Source organism: Sapajus apella, unplaced genomic scaffold (genome assembly GCF_009761245.1).
Source record: "Sapajus apella isolate SASKATOON/1434 unplaced genomic scaffold, GSC_monkey_1.0 scaffold102, whole genome shotgun sequence".
NCBI lineage: Eukaryota > Metazoa > Chordata > Mammalia > Primates > Cebidae > Sapajus > Sapajus apella.
Genome location: NW_022437042.1, coordinates 1,741,415 through 1,765,595, shown reverse-complemented (window position 1 = coordinate 1,765,595; position 24,181 = coordinate 1,741,415). Strand labels below are relative to the sequence as shown.

The 24,181-nt window shown below is 37.0% G+C and overlaps 1 protein-coding gene across 3 annotated transcripts in view; it reads left to right on the top strand.

Annotated features, from left to right (window-relative positions):
• Positions 1–24,181, top strand: part of KLHL13 (kelch like family member 13) — a 201,091-nt gene that overhangs the window by 645 nt on the left and 176,265 nt on the right. The gene's annotated exons all lie outside the window — the stretch shown is intronic.

The window sequence follows — 24,181 nt, the reverse complement described above, 5'->3', positions numbered from 1 at the left end:
GCCCTGACAGTCTGGGGTCCCTCTGCCCGCCTCGGCCCCGCTGTCCCTTGCCCTCTAACAGTTTCCGCTTTGTGCCTCCTAATCCATCTCTCCTTCAGAATCTCCTAACTTGAGAGTCTCCTCTGCTGGCTTCCAACTCAGGAGCACATTCCTCTTCTTCTCCAAGCTTTTAACTTCACTCTGAACGTCTTCAGCTCTGAATAGCTTGACTTTTTTTTTTTTTTTAAATCACAGTTGACTAATGATTTTCTTGGAGGTTTGCAGTCTAGGCTACAGTTTACTGAAAGTGATGAGATCATTCCTTCACTAAATATCCTTAGTAAATATCAGCTAGGGAACTTTAAACTTTCTTTCTAGGTTTCATTAAGTTAACCCAAGAACAATAGCCAGTTAAATGTGTGTGTGTGTGTGTGTATGCAATCTCATACATGATCCTAAATCTGATTCTTCCCTGGCTGCTGAGCAGGCCTGAGAGACACAGGATTGGTGGAACTTGTGATACCTGGCTCCATTTCTCTAATTGTAAACTAGGATGTTCATCATTTTAATGTAGTCAGAGGACTTTAGTGGTTTGGGATAAAGTCACTCAAGTTAGCACAGGCTGGTTACTAAGCACATTGAATGGGGACTAAGAGACGCTGGGATTTAAAACTGTCTCTGGAGGGCACCTGCTTTTTTTTTTTTTTTTCTGAAATCACAGTTTCTTAACGGTGGATCTCGTATTTGTATAAACCCTCCAAAAGCAGCATATTTCAAAACAACGTAGTTTATAAAAATGTCTATTCACTCTTAGCAATATCACTTTCTCCCCATGTAGTTATGGTGTTAGCTCTCAGGCTGAGGTTCATTTGCTCACTTCCATGCTGCAATTAGTGTGTGAGGAAACTGAATGGAGAAGCACAAAGTGGAGGCAAATACCAGTGAACAAGCACATGCTGACATATGCAGCTGTGTTTTTGGAAATAGGCCGTATCTAGTGTTCAAATTTAAAAACCGAGGAAAATGAAATAATTCAGCATTTGTGACATCATTTTACATCTAAAAATATTAGCTCCCTTAACTGCAAGTTCTTATTAATATCCTTATACTTAATGGTAAAAGAGTTGTTTGCCTGATGTGTGACCAAGTGTTGCCATTGACACAGTGTGCACTAATTGGCAGCAATCTCAGAAGAAACCAAGTTGTGAATGATGATAATGGCTAAATTTCATTGTCTGGTAGCACTTCTTATGGCAGTGAGATGAGAGTAGTTTCAGCTGCAACATCAAATGATGCATTTAAAAAGCAGATAAATAAGAGGTTCAATTCTTAAAAAGCCCAATGTTTTTAATCTGCCATTTTTATAAGCACACTTCAAAAAGTGTAATGTGATTATATAAGGCTTAGTTGATGTTCTGAAGAAAGTAGTTTTCACAAGAAAAGTAAAGCCTATTGCGTATCAATTTAGTTAGATAACTTGCAGATGATTTGTCGTTTCCCAATTGATTTGGTAAATTCCTGAGTTTACTTGAGGTTTATTAAAAAATGGAATGTAGTTGGGAAAGGGTACTTGTTCTAATAGGCCCACCTTTCTAAATCTGTAATTTTCTTGAGAAACCATTCTCAAAAGACATACAAACTTACAACTGTTTCAAGGAAAATAGTTTATACCATTTTCTTTTCATGATTATTATTGATACTAAGTCTAAGCTAAGATTGCCACTAATGTGATTGCATAGTAAGACTATTTGTATTTGCCGGGAAAAGAATAAAGGTGGATGTGAGTTAACCATAAGCATTTTGCTCTGAATCTTCAACATGATTCACTATGTGTTTGACAGTCCATCTGGTACACCTAGAGGTTATCAGACTGGATATTTCTGATGTTACTAAAGGTAACTGTACTTACTTATTGGATTATCTTCTTTCTCATTTTTTTTTTACATTTTAAATTGTGTTTCTTCATGTAATTTGACTTGCATTAGTGAAATGAGACTGACCAATTTTCAAATTGTTTGATTTTTATTGATGTTTGGTAAACCACTAAAACTTCTTGAAAATATTTTTTTTCTTAAATCTGCTGGTTGAAACTGATCTATTTTTATTGCTATGAAATAATACAACACATTTCCAGGAATTATTTCAGAAAATGTGGAAAGACTCTAGAGAAATGAATAGCCCTAGAGAAAATATCTCAAAATTGGGAAAATGGCTTTCTCAAGTTACTGATACTCATATCAGGTTTTTATGCATCATTGATTCATTTACTAATTCATTATACAAAATCTATTGGGTACTTGTTTGCCAAAGCCCTGTATTAGGTATAATGATAAATCTTCTAAGGCATGATCTTTGCTCTTGTGGAGTATCACAGTGATTATATTCTACCAGAGAATATAGACAATAAACAAGCAAACAAATGAAGAAGATCCTTATAGATTATAGTAAGAGCAATGAAAATAAGTAGGGGAATATGATACAGAGAACTCGGAAGGGCCTACTTTAGTGTGGGAAGTCAGAAAAGGCCTCTCAGAGAAGATGATTGAGCAGAGACCTGAAAGAGAAGAAAGAATAGGCCTACCTTGTCAGGATCTGGGAGAACATTCCCCAGATAACATTCTTGCACAGAGAAGAGTAAGAGCTAAGCCCTTAAGGGGGGAAAAAGAGACTTGACATTTTTGAAGAACAGAAAGCAAGCCAGTATGGCTGGATCCTAGTGAGCTGGTAGTGATTAAAGAGGATGTTAGATAGCCTAGATGCAGCCCAATAACAGATAAATAGGACTTGGAGGTCCTGAGAAAGAATTTGGGTTTGATTCTTAGAACAATAGCCACTGAAGAGTCTTTTCTGGGGAAGATCATTGGCTTAAAAAAATTATCCAGGCAAATTAAAAAAAAAGTTTTTCAGAGGATAAATAGAATGTCTGCTCACTCAGTCATTTATATTAATACCAGAGAATAAAAAAACTGTATGATTAGTATGCTAAATAAACATGTAATTCAGTTCCTCTACTCTGTTTAGGTAAGGGGACGGGGAATGGGAACACTGAAATGTTAAAAGGCAGTTTACTTTCCACTGTCACATTGTGACCTGTGCTACAAGGTATGTTGTCACCAACTTTATTAAAAATCAGATCATTGTTCAACTTGATAATTTATTTTTCAAGGAATGATGTCTTATTTTCTCTTGGAAATATGTTACCTTCAGAAGGTTGGAAATTTTATTTGTGTATAAAGGAATAACCTAGGTTTTAGAAATGGCCTTTGGAATTTTAAGAAGGACTTACCATTTTCTTTTAGCTGTTGTCTCTCCAACGTTTTCAAAGTTTTTTTATTCCTTTATTCCTTGAGAGATTAGGGTTACTGTGTTTCTTGAGGGTTACTGTGTTTCTTGAGGCTTAAATGAATTTATTGCCCTAAGCTCTTCCTTGAAAGCAATCCAGCTTTGAGTTCTGGTTGGTCCCAAAAAGAAATGCAGATGATTATTGACATTCCATAGGAGTAAATACTAATATTGTGGGGGAATAATCTGCAAAATAACCTTCAACAGTGCCTACAGGGTCAACTTCCTCCTTAACTGAGCCACTCAAGCGAGGACCCTCCATGATTTGATCCCAGCCTACTTTCCCATATGTCCTTGTTATTCTCTTTCACAAATCTCTGTTGGTTTAAACTGATTTTCCCCAGTTTGGAACTTTTGTGCTTAGCATTATTCCTGGCATAGAGTAGGTGCACAATAGGTGCTTGTCAAATGAATGCCATGCCTTTCTTTTTTATCATTTCAAATCCCAACATTAGTTAAAGAACAGATCAAATCTCAGGTCCTATTACACTGTTCCCCACTGAACTAGATCTCCTCCCCCTCTGAAGGTGAACAGCAGTCACACACTTGCCCTGCTGTGTCATAATTATGCTTATTTGATGCCTAGCCATTTCCCCACTTGCCTCTGGCTTCATGGAGGCGACCTAGACCTTACCTGGTTTGCTCATTGCTGTATTCTGAGCACCTAGCACATGGTATGCACTCTATAAATAGTTACTGAATAATGAATAAATGCTGCCTTGTGATGTTTCTCCTATTACTTTTTTGATATTAGATCATTTAATACTGTTTTACTTTTCATGTGTTTGTCTGGTGTTCTGAAGTGGTTTCTGAGAGAGTTTGTAGAGCATACTTGTTAAGAGCTCAAGCTCTGGAGCCTGTGTTTCAATTCTAGCTAGGAGACTTAATAGTTGTGGGACATTGGGTGAGTTAGTAAACCTCCCTGTACCTTAGTTATCTCATGTATAAAAAAGGGATAATAAAATTTACCACTTACGGTACTTGTAAAGATGACATGAATTAGCTAGGTCCACAATTTTTTTTTTCTTTGAGACAGAGTCTCACTCTGTCACCCAGGCTGCAGTACAGTGGCACAATCTCGGCTCACCACAGTCTCCACCTCCCAGGTTCAAGCAATTCTCCTGCTTCAGCCTCTTGAGTAGCTGGGACTGTAGGTGTGTGTCACCACGCCCAGCTAATTTTTGTATTTTTAGTAGAGATGGGGTTTCGCCATGTTGCCAAGGCTGGTCTCAAATTCCTGACCTCAGGTGATTTACCTGCCTTGGCCTCCCAAAGTGCTAGGATTGCAGGTGTGAGCCACCGCCCCTGGCCTAGTCCCACAATTTGTTTGCAACATTTAAAATTCAAAAGCTCTGAAAACTCATAAAAATTTTATTTGGTATCTTAGATGTAAAAACTCATGTGGTGGCAAAACCTGACTTTAACTGGCATAGGTTATAGTCTTTATTCTACTTAATTTTTTTTTCTTTTATTGAGACAGAGTCTTGCTGTGTCGTCAGGCTGGAGTGCAGTGGAGTGATCTCAGCTCACTGCAACCTCTGCCTCTCTGGCTCCCGGGTTCAAGTGATTCTCTAGCCTCAGCCTACTGAGTAGCTGGGATTATAGGTGTGCACCACCATGCCCAGCTAGTTTTTGTATTTTTAGTAGAGACAGGTTTCACCATGTTGGCCAGGATGGTCTCGATCTCTTGACCTTGTGATCCCTTGCCTTGGCCTCCTAAAATGCTGGGATTGCAGGCATGAGCCACCACACCCAGCCTATTCTACTTAATGTTATTCTTTCTTTGTTTTGCTGTAGAACGACTTTATGGGGTAATATCATAGACCCTAATGGGGTATTATATAATGTATGGTATATGAAGTCTATGCCTGTCTAAAGGTCTGGTTTCTAAATTCAGAAGCACCTCTGGCACCAAGGATTTTAGATGAGATTGAACACCTTGCAGTCAAGTGCTTAAATCATGGCCTTTCACATAGTATGTTGTTGCTGTGGGTGGTTGAGATTAGGGAGGTAAACAAGCTGCTTTCTCTTTCCCAATAGCTTGTCATAATAGTTACCATGTAAATACATACTGATTTATTCATGCAACAACTCTGTGAATAGAGGACTGGCTATATGGTCCTCATATCGTAGGAAAATAAATATGGCAGGGTCATGTAATTGAAATGAGCCAAGACTCATCTGTTAGTACTCTCATCTGGTACCATTAAGAGCAGTTACTTTTTGTTTTTCTGTTGTTATTTAAATCAAACTATGCTTCTTTAGCATAAAAGAGTCTTTTTGTGGGGACGGGTGGGAGAGGATATTCAATTAAGAGCTTATTCTTATTTTTTGCAGTTATTGAACATTTATGGAACTGCTAATATGTATAGAAATCTGTATTAAAAGCAAGAGGAAGGTAGAAAACAAATGAGACATGATTCCTGACCTTCCTTAGCCCCAGCGCCCTAGATGGTTACATGGAAACATGAATATACCTTACAATTCTTTATTTTCCAAGTAAACTTGACATCATTAACATTAAAAACATACAAAAGAAAACCCAAGAGTTAACTGAAAACTCTTCTTAGAAGTGTCTGCAATATGAATTGGGTTTTAATTATCCTAACACACCCTCCAACAATATTATCTTTATGTAACATCTTGACAGCCTTTTCCTCTCCAACTAAACTAAAACAACATGAATCTTATTGTTCTTTACCAATATACAATTGGTATGTTTTCTTAAGGTTTTGTGCTTGGTAGCGATGAGGTCTCACTATGTTTCCCAGACTGGTCTTAAACCCCTGGCCTCAAGTGATCCTCATGCCTTGGCCTCCCAAAGTATTGGGATTACAGGCGTGAGTCACAGTACCTGGCCTGTTTTTTTTTTTTTTTTCTTCTTTGCTTTTGTGAGCTTGTCAGTAATTATATGTCTCAAGGGATTTTTCTGCAATTTTCTTGCAATTAAAAACTAGTCCTTGAAACCATTCTGCCAATTTATTCAACAAATACTTATTAAGAACCTATTATATTCCAAGCATTGTGCTAGTATAAACAAATAGAATCTCTATCCAGTGGTCTTTCCATTGCTTTGGGTCCTTCAAAGTGGAGCACATGTACTGAGTGAGCAGGGTGTTGACAAGGTAGTGCACCCAGGAGCCACAAAATAAAGGAGCTTGTATCATCTGCTTTACACAGAGATTTCAGAGAACATTAACCGGTAGCTATTTAAAAATCTTTAAACAAACTCAGATACATTCTGTCTTAGAATGCAATATTCCTAGAAAATTGGAGGTAAAACCCAATATTTCAGAGAAAGTCCCTGCTTACAAGGGCAGCTGTGGTAACCCTGAGATGACATTTTGGAATGCACTGAGGTGGTGCTGTACTGCCTGAATATGTTCTTTTAGTCAAACACCCAAACCTTTTCATAACCATAAATTCCCATGATGACCTGTGGAAAAGTTAATGGGCATTAATGTTTTTTTCTCTATTGCAAAATTTCAAGGGTACATATTGGTTACACTTGGTCTAATGGTCTAAATCTAAAAATGTGTTGAGTTCTTAGAGAGTTTTTAATGTTGTTGGGTAATGGCTAAGAATGACTGTGAAGAACCTGCCTAGGAAATGATATCTTCAGAATAGAGGTCATTAGGTTAGATGCAATGGCTCGCTTCTGTAATCCCAACACCTTGGGAGGCCTAGGCAGGAACATTGCTTGAGCCCGGGAGTTCAAGACCATCCTGGGCAATAAAGCAAGACCCTGTCTCTATAAAAACAAACGAACAAACAAAAAATTAGCTGGGCATGGAGGCATGTGCCTATTGTCTCAGCGACTCGGGAGGTTTAGGTGGGAAGCTCGCTTGAGCCCAGGAGTTTGAGGTTGCAGTGGGCTACAATCACACTCAAAAAAAAAAAAAAAAAAAAAAAAAGAAAAGAAAAGAAAAAAGACTAGAGGTTATTAGAACACAAGGAACATTAACTTAAAGCAGCACATTAACTTAAAGCAGCACAGCTGATGGTGTCAAAGCTTTGCCCTGTTCTGTGCACACTTGCCTCTCATTGATTTGAAGTTCACCTTTGCTAACTTTAAAGCTGCTTTCATTTACAACATAGTATACGAATTGCTTTGTTAATTGCTGGCCACTGAAATAGTTAATACTAGAAGAAAGTTGTCAAGGATTATGTGCTTTGAGCTTGATAAAAGGCTTCTACAGTTTGAGGTGGTTTTGAAAATAGGCCAGCAGAGCATTGGAGGAATGCCTGTTACAACGTGATGGTTTAATTTGCTCCAGATGAGAAAGATGAAGAAGAAAAAGGCAAGTGAAGAAAGGGGGTGAAAGTAAATGGAGTAAGTCAAACACTAAATCTTTCAACTGATTTTCATTATTGTAGTCCCACTTTCATTGTTGTTGTTCCATGCCAGACATAGTTCACAGGGCCTGACATTGTTATATTGTTGTGTTACTGCTCAAAGCTTGTAAGGACATGGGTATAGAGGATTGTGATTAATGGATGGTCTTTATAGTCTATGTGTGAAGTGCTGTTACAGTCTATTCAGTAAAAGGAGGCAAGAGTTTTGCTTGTAGTTTGTAGAGTTTTGTTTCTTGGTCCCACGTTAAAAAAATGGCGATACGTTTCTAAAGATCACTTCATTTCAACAAAGTTTTCTGTTCCACTCTTGGATGTTTCTTTTTTCTTTTAAGATAGGGTCTCACTCTGTCACTCAGGCTGGAGTGCAGCGGTGCAAAGTCAAGGCTCACTACAGGTTCAATCTCCCAGATTCAAGTGAGTCTTCCACCTCAGCCTCCCAAGTAGCTGGGACTACAGGTGCATGCCACCATGCCTGGCTAATTTTATGTATGGGTTTTGTTTTTTTTTTTTTTTGAGATGGAGTCTTGCTCTGTCGCCCAGGCTGGAGTTCAATGGCATGATCTTGGCTCACTGCAACCTCTGCCTTCCAAGTTCAAGCAATTCTTCAGTATGCCTCAGCCTACTGAGTGGTTGGGATTATAGGCACATGCCATCACACCTGGCTAATTTTTGTATTTTTAATAGAGACAGGGTTTCATCATGTTGGTCAGGCTGGTATTGAACTCCTGATCTCGTGATCCGCTCACCTTGGCCTCCCAAAGTGCTGGGATTACAGGCATGAGCCACCGTACACATCCAATTTTATCTATTTTTTGTAGAGACAGCATTTCACTATGTTGCCCAGGCTGGTCTTGAACTCCTGGGCTCAAGCAATCCTCCTGCCCCAGGCTCCCAAATTGCTGGGATTACAGGCATGAGCCTCTGTGCCTGGCCTCACTCCTGGATATTTCTTAGTGGAAAGGCAGTAGAGCTTAATGGCTATGATCTTGAACCCTGGAATCATAGGCTTGGGTTCAAATCCTGACTGCTTCTTTTTGGGCTACTTGCTTCACTTCCCTGATCCTTGTTCATCTCCCTTGTAATATCTCATCTAGTTGTTTTAAAGATTAAATTAATAACACATATAGAGTGCTAAGCATAGTTAAGCCACATATGAAATATAACTGTATTTATTACTTACTCTTTTCATGGATTTGTGGCTAAATTAGTTGATAACTTGGAACATACTATAGGAGCTTTGCCAGCCATATATGAAGCAGAAATGTGAGGGGAATTGTGTGTCTTTTTTGATTATATTGTCTTTATCCTAGCTGGAATGCTGTTTTTCAAACGTGCCTCTCTTAAATGGTAAGTAGGCTGTTTAGAAGTAACACTAGTTTTCTTGCACACAAGAAAGTTTATGGTGAATGCTTGTTTATTACTTACTCAAATATGGCATCACATTGAATCCAAGAAAAATGTCAGTTTTAATACAATTAACCGAATGTACATTTAAATATGATACTGTTTGGTTTAATAGGATTTTAAATTTTAATATTCATTTTGAAGGAAAAGCAATATGCAGGATAATGTATTACTATGAACAATGTTGTCTTTTAAACATGAAAACATTTGATCTTCTGATAATCACAGAGGTCACACATTTTTCTGATTTATCTCTAATTGTTCCAGATTTTAAGTCCCCCCAAAAGAATAAGAAAATACTGAAGCATTTGTAATAGTTAAGCCATTGGGAAGAGGTATAATTCTGTTTTGAATAATGTCTTTCTATGGATTTTGAGTTGTTATGGTTATCTCAAGTTTTTATCATAGTTACTCTAACAGCAAATCAAATAATACCCTTACAGAAGATAAAAGTTTGATGGTAGCTTTGATAAATGAATGGATAAGTCTAAATGGATTATTGAGAACAGCTTTAGGTGTTAGAGGGATAGTCTAACCTTTTAAGTTGAAAGTACATGAATGTACCTTTCCTACTCTCTTACATGGTGCCCTTTGGTTTCAATGTCAGACAAGTAATGAGATAGATAATCCTTGGTTATGAAATGCCTCAGGTGCACAGAAGGGAAAAGACCAGGTAACACATTGGTCATATACTGTATATTCACAGGTTTTTGTGACTGTTATTAAGATAATGTATATCCAAGGGCTTGGAAAACTTAGCTCACTATATTGATGACATATATTATTTATTAGCAGTGATACCTACATTTATAGTGATCATTCTCAGTATCATTTGATGATAAAGTGACACTATTCAAAAATAATTTTTAGAAAAATTAGATTTACTCTACCATTAGGCCATTAGCTCAAACCTTAAATAAAGATCATACTCTTTATTTTTACAGCATCTGTCTTTTGAAGCATAATTAACTGTCCTTATTCTGTTTATTCCTGAGGAATATGCACAATGTGTTTAAGTAACTTGTAGAAGGGTTACATCCTGTGAGGTGGAGCTACGAGCAGGCTTTTAGTTTCTAATTCAACGCTTTTGTACTAATAGAAAAAGCTCTTTAGGCCAAAGGATCCTTTCATATCTGTAGCCTTTCAATTGATGGGGTTAAAGCAAAATGTCAGTAGTTGTGATACTATCATTCTATACCTTCTTATTGAAAAGCAAGGAACGTATTTCTGAATATTTTAATGCCCAAAGCTGTGTGTATGTATGTGCATGTGTGTACAGAGGTGCGTGTCTGTATATGTGTGTAGGTGTGTTTATTTTAAACTGGAAAAAAAAACTTTAGAGGGTAAAACAAATTGAGAATCTTTTTACTGACAGCCATTTGGAGCTCTGTTTTTGTGTACAATACTTGACGTCACAAACCTGTGTTGAAAAAAAATTTAACGGCTTTATTAAGATGTAATTCAGTCATCATACAAGTTACTCATTTAACGTAATATATTCAGTAGTGTTTAGTATACTCACAGAGCTGAGCAACTGTCACCACAATTTTAGAACATTTTCATCACCTCAAAAAGAGAAATTTGTTTTGAAAAAAATGTGGCCACAAGGAGGACGGAACTAGTGTGCTTGTTGGTACTACTGCTTCTATATCAGAATGTTCATGATTTATGCTCGGTTTAACACAGACCTCATGCTGTTTTTCTGCAGTCCAGCTCCAAATTGCTGTAGAGCTTCTCCTCCTTTTATTTTAATTGTGATTAGTGACTGTTTTTCAAGGGATTATGTAGTTATCTAATTTTGAATTATCAATCCAAGTCAGTTGTATATTTGTGTTTGTCATAAAGGTGTTGATCTTAGTTCTAAATAGCAAAACCAGACTTGTATTTAAAACAAAACTGCTTAACCCACTATTATGAGTGGTACCTCACTGTCTGTGTATGCTCTATAGTGGGCCAAACCCAAAGATTTTGGGGAAATTTTATGTGTATACACTGCTATTTTTAAATACATCTAAAGGTTATACCTGACATAGGTTACTAGTGGACAGATGGCTGAGGTAAAAGCAATCCCCCCATGCCTTTTTTGGCTGGGAAATAGTATTGGGGTCATGTGTTATGGAAAATGTCTTTTTTTTTTTTTTTTTTTTTTGAAACAGGGTTTCATTCTGTTATCTAGGCTAGAATGCAGTGGCATGATCACAACTCACTGCAGCCTTGACCTCTGGGGCTCAAATGATTCTCCCACCTCAGCCTCCTGAGTAGCTGGGACCACAGGTACACACCACCATGCCTGGCTAATTTTACTTTTAAAGTAGAAATGAGGCCTTGCTATGTTGCCCAGGCTGTTCTTGAACTCCTGGGCTCAAGAGGTCTTCTGACCTTGGCCTCCCAAAGTGCTGGGATTACAGGTGTGAGTGACTGCATGTGGCTGAAAAATGTCTTACAAAATGTGTTCCATGATACTGTGTACAGATGTTATGAAATAACTGGAATTAAAAAAATTCAGCCACTGACTTTTCAGCTATTTAGGCTTCACAAAAATATACAGTTATTGTTTATAGTTAAGGACTGTGTTTTTGTCTAGTGGGAGTTACCAAGCCAAACATCTATGTATGTGTTGGGAAAGGCAGGCTGTTCCCAGATCTTTATTAACGTAATAAGCTACAGTCAGTGTTATCTTCAGACTAAATAATTACTATTTACTTTCTATTAATAAAAAATGACATTCAGACATAATAAATGTCTTAAAGAACATAGGTGTCTTTTAAAATGAGTTAATGTTAGGTTGGTCTGTTTTGCTACTTACGATTTTTCCTACTTTTAATTTTACCTAATTTTTCTTTCAGAATGACCTTGAAATGTCATTTTATACTTTTTCAGTATTTTAAAAATGCCTATTATATGCTTGGGCTTGTTTCTACTCAGGGGCCGAAGTAGTTTTAGTTGAAGTTAAAGTGAGTTGATAAAGTCAAAAGATTTCCTGTGAATCTTAAGAATATTTTTTATTTGCATAGATGGAATTTCTGCTTTGTCATGTATGGAAAAGGTGTAGTGATCTCACAGCTAGTAGGTAGGATAGAATCAATTAAGGTGGCACTGCTGTCACTAGAAGAAAAAAAAAAACTAGCATACCTTTATATTAATTAGGTGGAAGTGCCTCTTTTTCACTAAGCTCAATAGTTGACATCACCTGGATTTAGGGAGTCAGGTGCTGTGGAGTTAAAGACGAAAAGGTTGCTTGATTTAGAAATTCTGGCATGTATGTAATCGTGTTACCTTTTCTCATGGCTAGATTTTGGTTATGAAGCCATTGTGATACTGAGCTATGTTAAAAGAGGTTAGAAACCTGTTCATTTAAGGCAAGCCAAATTCGTCTGGTATAAGAGAGGCATGCTAAATGAGAAAGTATCACATTTAGGAGAGAGGATTTTGAGTAATGTGAATATAGAGTTTTCTGTGACTTGATATATGATTTATTGATTTTAACAAATGAACCCATTACATTATACTCATAAACTATTACTCTACAATAATTTGATTTTCTGCTTAAATCAGTGCCTAAAATCGTAAAGCCTTAAATGGTTTAGAATGACTGTACATGTGGGTTAGGTCCATCTACCTGTTTTACAGGCAGATCTGCTTTATCTGCAGGTAAAGAGGATTCACTAGCTTTAATTAGCCTTACCATGTAGCGCAGCACTTCTTTTCTCTAATGAGAGAAAATGAGGTGTTTTACACAAATTTATTCAACAGAAGTTAGCACATACCTTCTTTAACCCGGGTGATGAGGATGCTGTGGTGAACAAAGTTCTGTCTTCATTCTATGAGGCATTCATAGTATTATATGCACTCTCTTTGTTCTTCTCTAAGAACATTCCATTCAAAAGAATATAAAAAGAGGCAGGAGAAAACCTACTCCTTTCCTTTAAGGATGTAATTTAGTATTTGCACACATCACTTTCACACATATCCCACTGGCCAGAACTTAATCCTATGGTGATACCTAGCTACAAAAGAAGCTGGAAAATGTGGCCCTTCACTTCATGGACAAGTGCCAAGCAAAAAAATTTATTACTATATTAGCTGGGAAGAACAAATATTGGGGGATAACAGTCTGTGCTATACATTGTTCCCAATGTAAACCTTGAATCTTTCATCAATTTCTTGACTTATCTGGAGATATCTCTATGACATCGGCTACACATTTGTTTCAGGGTAAAAATCCAAACTTCTCAGCAGAGTATACAAGCCCATCATGACTTGACTCCTGCCAGTCCCTCAAGTTCCTCTCTTACCCCTTCAAAGTTGCAGTCTTATGGAAACTACTTGGACTTCCCCAAACTGGCCATGCTCTCTTATCACACATTTGTACTTGTATTAGTTCGTTTTCACACTACTGTAAAGAAATACCCGACTGGACAATTTATAAAGGAAAGAGGTTAAATTGATTCAAAGTTTTGAGGGGAGGTCTCAGAAAACTTAAAATCATGATGGAAGGCAAAGGGAAAGCAAGCACCTTCTTCACAAGGTGGCAGGAGAGAGAAGAGAGAAGGAAGAATTTCTAAATACGTACAAAACCATCAGATCTCGTTAGAACTCACTGTCACAAAAACAGCATGGGGAAAACTGCACCCATGATCCAATCACCTCCCCCCCTCAACACATGGGGATTACAGGTCCCTCCCTCGACACGGGAATTATAAATTGAGATGAGATTTGGGTGGGAACACAGAGCCAAACCATATCAATACTCATCCTAAACTGCTGACTACTTTTGTCCTTCAGAGTTCATTCAGTTTAGATAGCACCTCTTCTGGGAAGGTTTCCTTGAGCCTCCTCTACCCCACACTGCTGTTATGTGTTTCTTTCATGTATTTCCATAGTATTGTTCATGACTCTCTTTAGCAACCTTTATTATAAGTAGTGTTTTTCCTTCTCTGTATCTCTCCCTGGATTGTGAATTCCTTGAGGGCAGGGGCCAACTTAGTTATCTGTATTGTCTGGCATGATACTTGCCCCAGAGTTGAGTTTAGTTAATGTTTGTTGGTGAGAAAATGAATGAATGAATGAATATTTAGTTTACTAATTATGACTTCTTAATTAAACTGGCAACTCTTGTCATTTGCCATCTGGAAATCGCAATACTTACGGTATTTTCTAGTAGCTAGGACTGGGTAATTTTGTAAGAGGTGTTGATAAAATCAAATAATTTGAAATAAACATCAGATGATTAATATATAAATTATAGAAGGTACAAACAATTGATGTGTAAGAGTTAGGAAGAGCCCTAGGGATCATTTAATCCAACCCCTCTAGAAGATTTTAAAAGGACACATGACTAATATGTAGAGAGAAGTTAAATTACTTGCTCAAGAACCTTTACTTTCAAGGATCTTGCAATATTGTTAGTGAGATGATAGGTATAGACATGAAAGAGGTGGTTGAGAAAAAGTTGCCAAAGAAGTAGAAATGATTGGAATAGACAGTATAGGTTTGACCAAGGATTTTGGCTTTGTAGTAAGCCTTGGTGGCTGGGTAGGATTTTGATATGAGAAGACATTCAAGATATAGGCAATGTATAAATAAAAGTGGAAAGACAAGGATGTACAGGAGAATTTTGAGATCTCTTCAGTTGGGTGATATTTAGTAGTATGAGAGAAAGCAGAACAATTGGGCCAGATATTGAGGGACTTGAATAACAGGATGCTGAGGGAAACCATTGGCAGTTTTAAGTAGGTAAGTAATATGATTTTTGTATGTTGTATCTGACTGACTGATAGGTGGGCTGGGTTGAAGGCTGAATGGGTCATGGAATTGGCATATTGTCTAATATGCCAATTAAAAATTATGGACTTAATGGGTTCTCATTTTTGCTTAAAAGCAAAAACATGATATACTATCAATTCCTGTGATAATTAACATAACAAAGTCAGTGTTTTTCTTAATAGAAAAAGTAAATGTAAGTAGCAAGCTTGTAATATTAGTATTGCACGTGTATTAGTCATGACATAGTGTAGATAATTGTATAAATTCTCATGTTATGCCAATAAACTGGAAAAATTCCAGAAGTAACTGAGAATGTGGTAGCAGCTGCAGCATCAGCCCATGCTATTTTGCCAGCCATTTGGAGACTAGGTAAATTTACTAGTGTGATGAACTCTCATTTAGGAGTCATTTTGTTCAAACATTGTTTTATAGAAAGTGAAAATGGTGTACTGTATTTTGGCAAAAAAATACAAAGAATAATAAGTAGAGCTCTCTATAGTATATTAAGCATCATCTAAAAATGAAAACATGTGGAGAGAACCTTTACTTCATGTGCCTGTGAGGAAATTTTGACTTTGTATAGACAAAAACAACTGTATTCACAGAACAAGGTTTGTTATTTAAATAGTATAGCTCATTTGTGTAGCCAAGGATGAGTATATGGCTTTCTTTTCTTTCTTTCTTTTTTTCTTTTTTGGAGACAGGGCCTGGCTCTGTCACCCAGGCTGGAGTGCAATGGCACCATCTTGGCTCACTGCACCCTCTGCCTCCAGGGCTCACATAATCCCCCACCTCAGCCTCCTGAGTAGCTGGGACTACAGGTATGTGCCACCATGCCCAGCTAATTGTTTTTTTTTTAATTTTTAGTAGACATGAGGTCTTGCTATGTTGCCCAGGCTGGCTGGTTGCGAACTCCAGGCCCCAAGTGATCTGCCTGCCTCGGCCTCCCAAAGTGCTGGGATTATAGGTGTGAGCTACTATGCCCAGCCAAGTGTATTTAAGAGCTGTATACATTTGGACTTAACTCATGGCTTTAACCCATGGCTGGCTTTAACTCGGGCATTTGAAAGTCTCTAAGTTTATAGCTTCAGACACATATTAATACTTATTTTTTAGGACCTAATGAAAACAGTTCGTATTATCATTTGTCTTTATCCTAGGAATCGAAAGGGAATTTTCAATTTAATAAAGTTTTAAGTTGTATTAATTTAAGTCTAGAAAATTTGTAAAATACTTTTTGGGAGATTTACTTCAAAAGTATTTGTTTCAGATGGTGTACAATTAAGTACATAATGCCTATTTCATAACATCTTTGTACTTGAACATAATATAAAGTTAACTTTATGTAGTCTCCTGAAAATTAAAAGCATTTAACAAATAATAAAGTATAACTTTTCCTACTCTGTTGGAACATCTGCTAAACTTCAGCCCATCATACTTCTTATGCTTGTATAACAACATGAAAATCTGTAATAACAAGTTTTTGGCATCATACATTATTATAAGACTGTCATAATATTTCAGGGAACTAATGCTAACATAGCGAACATAAAGTTATGTTACAGTTTTAGTTAAGAGTGTGGACTCTAAGCCTGACCTAAAATCTGACTCTGTTACTTGCTACTTGTATTACTTCATTTTATTGAGTCATGGTTTCCTAATCTCTAATGGAGGAACAAGAGATTTTATAGAAATTAGATAAAATAATGTATGTGAGTGTTAAGCATAGTACCTAGAATCTGGTAAATTCAATAAATGTTAGTTATTATTTTATATAACTAGTATTAACTGGTTATGAAAGGAACTTTGGCTTTTAGTTTCAAATTTATCTTTTGAGCCATTTTATTTAAGATATTGAAGATATTTATATAAGAAGAAATATATAAAGAATGAGGTAAGTGACAAATTAGCAATTTAATAGTTATCAACTAGTAGGGGGCAATTTTAGCAGGCAAATTACTTATTATTATTGTCAATTATTTTGGCAAATAATGAAAGAAAATGACAAAAAATTACCACCAGATTACAAATGACTTTGCCTTTAACTCATGCTGATAGAATTTGTTTTAAAATTGTTTCACTGTTAGGAAGTAGCCTGTTTTTTTCTTTTAATCACACTTTAAGTTCTGGGGTACATTTGCAGATCTCGCAGGATTGTTGCATAGCTACACACATGCCATGGTGATTTGCTGTCTCTGTCCCTCCATCATCTACATCAGGCATTTCTCCCAGTGTTATCCCTCCCCAACCTCCCCATTCCCCACCGGACCTGCCGTAGCCCCTTACACTGCAATAGACCCCAGTGTGTGATGTTCCCCTCCCTATGCCCATGTGTTCTCATTGTTCAACACCCGCCTATGCATGAGAACATGCACTGTTTGGTTTTCTGTTCTTGTTTCAGTATGCTGAGAATGATGGTTTCCAGATTCATCCATGTCTCTACAAAGGACATGAGCTTCATCTTTTTTATGGCTGCATAGTATTCCATGGTGTATATGTGCCACATTTTCCTTGTCCATTCTATCATTGATGGGCATTTGGGTTGGTTCCAGGTCTTTGCTATTGTAAACAGTGCTGTAATGAACATACATGTGCATGTGTCTGTATTACAGAACAATTTTTAATCCTTTGGATATATACCCAATAATGGGATTGCTGGGTCAAGTGGAATTTCTATTTCTAGATCCTTGAGGAATTGCCACACTGTCTTTCACAATGGCTGAATGAATTTACACTCCCACCCACAGTGTAAAAGTGTTCCTATTTCTCCACATTCTCTCCAGCATCTGTCGTCTCCAGATTTTTTAATGATCACCATTCTAATCGGCATGAGATGGTATCTCAATGTGGTTTTGATTTGCATTTCTCTAATGACCAGTGATGATGAGCATTTTTTCATGTGTTTATTGGCCTCATATATGTCTTCTTTTGAAAAGTGTCTGTTCATATCTTTCACCCACTTTTGAATAGTTTTTTTTTTTTTTTTCTTGTAAATCTGTTTTAGTTCTTTGTAGGTTTTGGATATTAGCCCTTTGTCAGATGGGTAGATTGCAAAAATTTTTTCCCATTCTGTTGGTTGCTGGTTCACTCTGATGATTGTTTCTTTTGCTGTGCAGAAACTCTTAAGTTTAATTAGATCCCATTTGTCTATTTTGGCTTTTGTTGCCATTGCTTTTGGTGTTTTAGTCATGAAGTCCTTGCCTATGCTTATGTCCTGCATGGTTTTGCTTAGGTTTTCTTCTAGGGTTTTTATGGTGTTAGGTCTTATGTTTAAATCTTTAATTGATCTGGAGTTAATTTTAGTGTAAAGTTTCAGAAATGGGTCCAGTTTCAGCTTTCTGCACATGACTAGCCAGGAAGTAGCCTGGTTTTGATTAAACTTTTTAAAAAGTTTGTTTGAAATAATTGCAGAATCACATGAACTTGCAAAGATAGTACAGAGAGGTCCCAGGTACCCATCACCCAGTTTCCCTCAATGACTACGTCTTATGTAACTATAGTATATTTTCATAGCCCAGAAATTGATATTGGTACAATGTGTGTGTATAGTTCTGTGGCATTTTATCACATTATGGATTCATGTAACCACCTCCACAATGAAGATATAGAAATATTTCACCACAACAGACATAATTTAGAGAACTCTGGAGGAGGAAGGAATGAAAATCTGTTGTATTGATACATAATTTGCTTACCATGTTCTTTCTTCCTTCCTGATGTTCCAAGGTACTGTCTTTTATCATTTTCTTTTGGTTTAGATAACAACTTTTAGCTAATAGGGTAGGTATGCTGGTAACAAAATCTTAGTTTTTCTTTATATGAGAATGCTTTGATTTTCCCTTTATTCCTGAAGATATTTTTTTTTTTGCTTGATATAGGATTCTGAGTTGGTAGTTCTTATCTTTCAGCACTTGAAAAATCGTGTGTGTCTTAAGAACCAAAAACCAAACACTGCATGTTCTCACTCATAGGTGGGTGTTGAACAATGAGAACACATGGACACAGGAGGAGGAGCATCACACACTGGGGTCTGTTGGTGGGGGGTGCTAGGGGAGGGACAGTTGGGGGTGCGGAGGTTGGGGAGGGATAACGTGGGGATAACTGCCAGATATAGGTGATGGGGGGATGGAGGCAGCAAACCACCTTCCCATGTATGTACCTATGCAACAATTCTGCATGATGTGCACACATACCCCAGAACCTAAAGTACATTTAAAAAAAAAACAAAACTGTAGTCAAGCCCTAGCTGGGGAAGACCTGGACCAATAGTCCCCCAAGACTGTGAGCAGTTGGCAAGAATAAGTTCCCCTAAAAGCGTTTAGAGTGCCATGTCAAAAATAAAAAGAAATGAACAATAATCATCCAATTTGCAAAGTATATTGGCAAGAGTAATGAACTGAAATGAGAAAACCTGGATTCAAATTTCAGTGCTTCTATTATTTAGCTGTGTGATCTCAGCATGCTATTTCATATTTCTATAGTTCAACTTCCTCATCTACAGAATAAAAAGCTTGGGGTAGGAAAAAAAAAAAAAAAGAAATATCCTGTGTGTCTTTTCCTTACAGCCTCCATGGTTTCTGATGAAAAATCTGCTGTCATGTGAATTGTTTACCCTGATAGGTAAGGTGTTTCTATCACTGCTTTTAAAATTTTTTATTTGTTAATAACGTCTCAAAAGTTTGACTATGATGTGGTTTAGAGTTTATTTTCTTATTTTTTAATATCAGTAGGTTTTTGGGGAACAGGTGGTGTTTGGTTACGTGAATAAGTTCTTTAGTGATGATTTCTGAGATTTTGTTGCACCCATCACCCAAGCAGTGTATGCTGTACCTAATGTGAAGTATTCCATCCGTCGCCACCCCGACCCTTTCTTCTGAGTCCCCAAAGTCCAATGTATCATTCTTATGCTTTTGCATCCTCATAGCTTAGCTCCCACATATGAGTGAGAATACACGATGTTTTGCGGTTTTCCATTTCTGAGTTACTTCACTTAGAATATTCTGGTATGTATATAATGATGTTACCTTCATCCAGGTTGCTGTGAATGCCATTATTTCATTCTATTTTATGTCTGAGTAGTATTCCATGGTGTGGTGTGTGTGTCTGTGTGTGTGTATCTATCTCACGTTTTCTTTATCCTAGAGTGGATTTTCTTGGGTATATTTTATTTGGAATTTGCATGGCTTCTTGATTCCTTTGGTTTCTTATCTCTTTGAATATTTTTTCAGCCCTACCCTCTTTCTCTCTCCTTCTGGTCTCTCATAATGCAAATGTTAGATTGTTTGTGATAGTCCCTAAAGTTCCTAATTCTGTGTTCTTTTTTTTTTTCAGTTATTTTATCTCTGTTTTTCAGGTTGGGTATTTAGTGTTGTTCTGTTTTACAGTTAGTTCACTGATTTTTTCCTCTGTCTTTTCCATTCTGCTTTTGAGCCTGCTGAGTATTTTATTACAATTATTGTATTTTTTGGTTTTGAAAGATCCATTTGGTTCTTCTTTATATCATCTATTTATTTATTGAGACTTTTTTTTTCTGAGACTTTGTTTCAAATGTTGTCATAATTGCTCATTGAAGTATTTTTATGATGGCTACTTTAAAATCTTTGTGTGATAATTCTAACATCTCTCTCATTCTGGTGTCAACATCTATTGATACTTTTTTTTTTTTTTTTTTTTTTTAAAACAGAGTCTCACTCTGCCTTCCAGGCTGAAGTGCAGTGGTATGATCTTGGCTCACTGCAACCTCTGCCTCCTGGGTTCAAGCAATTCTTCTGCCTCAATCTCCTGAGTAGCTAGGATTCCAGGCGTGTGCCACCATGCCCAGCTAATTTTTCTATATTTTTAGTAGATTCAGGGTTTCACCATTTTGGCCAGGCTGGTCTGGAACTCCTGACCTCAAGTTATCTGCCTGCTGTGGCCTCTCAAAATGTTGGGATTACAGGCATGAGCCAGCACGCCCAGTCCTATTGATACTTTTTAAATGCAGCTGAATCTTCCTGGTACTTGGTATGGCTAATAATTTTTTGATGGCAACCTGGACATTTTAGGCATTATGACATAAGATTCTGGATCTCATTGAAACTTTTTTAAAATTTATTTTTTATTTTTGTTTAAAATCTTGCCTTATGAATGAAACTTTTGTTTTAGCTGGCTTCATCTGATAATGCTAAAGATGGGGGGAAGGGCACTGCCTCATTACTGCCAGGTGTGTCTAGACATCCAGGATTCCTAATTGACCTTGCTTGATACCTAAGAGGGTGGATTTTTCTTACTGGTGGGTGAGGGTGGAAGTCCTGGCACCTCACTAGACCTCCAGTGATATCTTCCTGCCTGAGAGGGCTAAGAGTACCTTGTTACTGCTCACACATAGCCTTCACTGACACCATTGGGGGGATGGTGGTGAAAGTTTTGGCTCTCTACTGGGCCTCTTCTGACCCCATCCCAGGGCAGAAAGGAGTGTGTTTCATTACAGCATGTGAAGGTGGAAGTCTAGGATTCCCACTAAGCCTTTGGTGACATGAATGAGGGTGCAGCCATATTTTTTTTTCTGTAGTGTATAGCTGGAGTAGAGCGATTATTGTCTAAAAATTTTCTGTCCTGATATTCTGCCCTTTTTCTGGTCTTCTGGCTAGAGACAGCAGACTTTTCTTCTTCTTGTTTTTTTTTTTTTTTTTTTTTTTTTTTTGGTTTGTGCTCACTGTCATTTCTAGGTTGCCGGTTTCTTCAGTTTTATGCCTGGAATATATTAGGCAAAAAGAATTCCCAGGAAAATCTCCACTGTTCTGTTCCTTGGATCCTGAGGTCCCTAGCTCATCTGCTTTTTCCTGCCACCTTTCAGGACCATTTTATGTTTCTATATACAATATCTGTGATTGTTAGCTATATTTTGTAGGAGAAATAAGGAAACATGCATCTACCTCATCTTTCCAGAGGAAATTTGACTTATTTTGGTCTTGCTGATTTTTTTTGTTAGTTATTATAGTTTAATTATATCTTGAAACAAGAAATTATTCCTTGTCCTAACTCAGGAGACATTTTGGAATGGCTTTATATTCTATTTTGCTGCTTTGTCAATAGTGTTTTTTAAAGTTATCATTATGTAGGCAACAGCTCCTTAGTTTGTAAGACAGAATGCTAAATCTAAGAAACATGTACCACATATGAGAATTTGTTATACGTTTAAGAATTTACTTATTTAAAATCCTGTTTGAGAGAAGGGCAATAAATTGAAGGGATATATGGGTGACATAGATTTCATGAGAGAAAAATTTTGAAGTCAGTATGGAGACTAGTATCATACTGAAATCAGTGTATGTGTATAAATACACACACACGCGCGCGCACACACACACACACACACAGTAGATTCAGTGAGTCGAAGTTTCAAAGAGTTAGATGTCACTTCAATATAAGGAGATTTTTCTATAAAGCTATTGAAATATGGAATGGGCCATCACAAATTATAGGGAGTTCCCATTACTAGAGGTGGTTAAGGGAAGGCTAGTTAACTTCTTAACAAGGATGAGAGTTTAGAGGGAAATTAAGCATTGTGTAAGTGGCAGGACCCATATGATCTGTAAAGTTCCCTTTGAACTTTGAGATTTTATTATTTGAATTATTTCAAATTTTGCCTAGACTCTGGAGACTTGGGCATAATTTAAGTATTTTATTTTTCTCATTTTTTATTGCATTTTAGGTTTTGGGGTACATGTGAAGAACATGCAAGATTGTTGCATAGGTACACACGTGGCACGGTGATTTGCTGCCTTCCTCCCCATCACCTATATCTGGCATTTCTCCCCGTGCTATCTCTCCCCAACTCCCCACCCCCTGCTGTCCCTCCCCTATTTCCCCCCAACAGACCTCAGTGTGTAGTGCTCCCCTCCCTGTGTCCATGTGTTGTCATTGCTCAACACCCGCCTATGAGTGAGAACATGCGGTGTTTGATTTTCTGCTCTTGTGTCAGTTTGCTGAGAATGATAGTTTCAGGGTTTATCCATGTCCCTACAAAGGACACGAACTCATCATTTTTGATGGCTGCATAATATTCCATGGTGTATATGTGCCACATTTTCCCTGTCTAGTCTGTCATCGATGGGCATTTGGGTTGGTTCCAGGTCTTTGTTATTGTAAACTGTACTGCAATGAACATTCGTGTGCATGTGTCCTTATAGTAGAATTATTTATAATCCTTTGGATATATACACAGTAATGGGATTGCTGGGTCAAATGGAATTTCTATTTCTAGGTCCTTGAGGAATCACCACACTGTCTTTCACAATGGTTGAACTAATTTACACTCCCACCCACAGTGTAAAAGTGTTCCTATTTCTCCACATCCTCTCCAGCATCTGTTGTCTTCATGACCAAAACACCAAAAGCATTGGCAACAAAAGCCAAAATAGACAAATGGGACCTAATCAAACTCTACAGCTTCTGCACGGCAAAAGAAACAGTCATTAGAGAGAATCGGCAACCAACAGAATGGGAAAAAATTTTTGCAGTCTACCCATCTGACAAAGGGCTGATATCCAGAATTTACAAAGAACTAAAACAGATCTACAAGAAAAAAACAAACAAGCCCATTCAAAAGTGGGCAAAGGATATGAACAGACACTTTACAAAAGAAGACGTACATGAGGCTAACAAACATATGAAAAAATGCTCATCATCACTGGTCATTAGAGAAATGCAAATCAAAACAACATTGAGATACCATCTCACACCAGTTAGAATGGCGATCATTATTTTTCTCATTTTTGATAAGAGAAATCCATTATTTTCCAATTTCTAGAGTATTTAAGTGTCATGTCTAGCAGTAAAAAAAAAAAAAAGTCTTTTTGTAGAGTAATATCGTTATTTGTTACTTAACATAACCTTAAGGTTATGTTTTATGTTATAATTTCACCACATTTGTATTTCGTCATAGGTACATATAGGACTAACACATTTTAATACATGCCTCATAGACTAGAAGAAATTAATCAGAAGGGCAGATTTTGCTTGTGTGCTGGAGATTACCCACTAGAAAAGGATATAAATGTGTTATCTTTAACTTTCTAATTTTGGTCAGTATAGTATTATTGTTTCTTTTCAATGTACATATTTCATATGCTTTATATTTTTTATATTATAAAGACATCTAACACACATGACAAAACATTTACAGAAACTCAAAGTATTCATGAAAAATAAGTCTCTCTCTGGAGGCAGTCATTGTTATTGTTTTGTTTGTTTGCTTTGCTCAGAGATGTTTTCTATGCAAATATAAGCATGTATGTATAGCCTCTTTTAAACACAAATGGAAGTACATGATACACATTGATCTATGCCTACT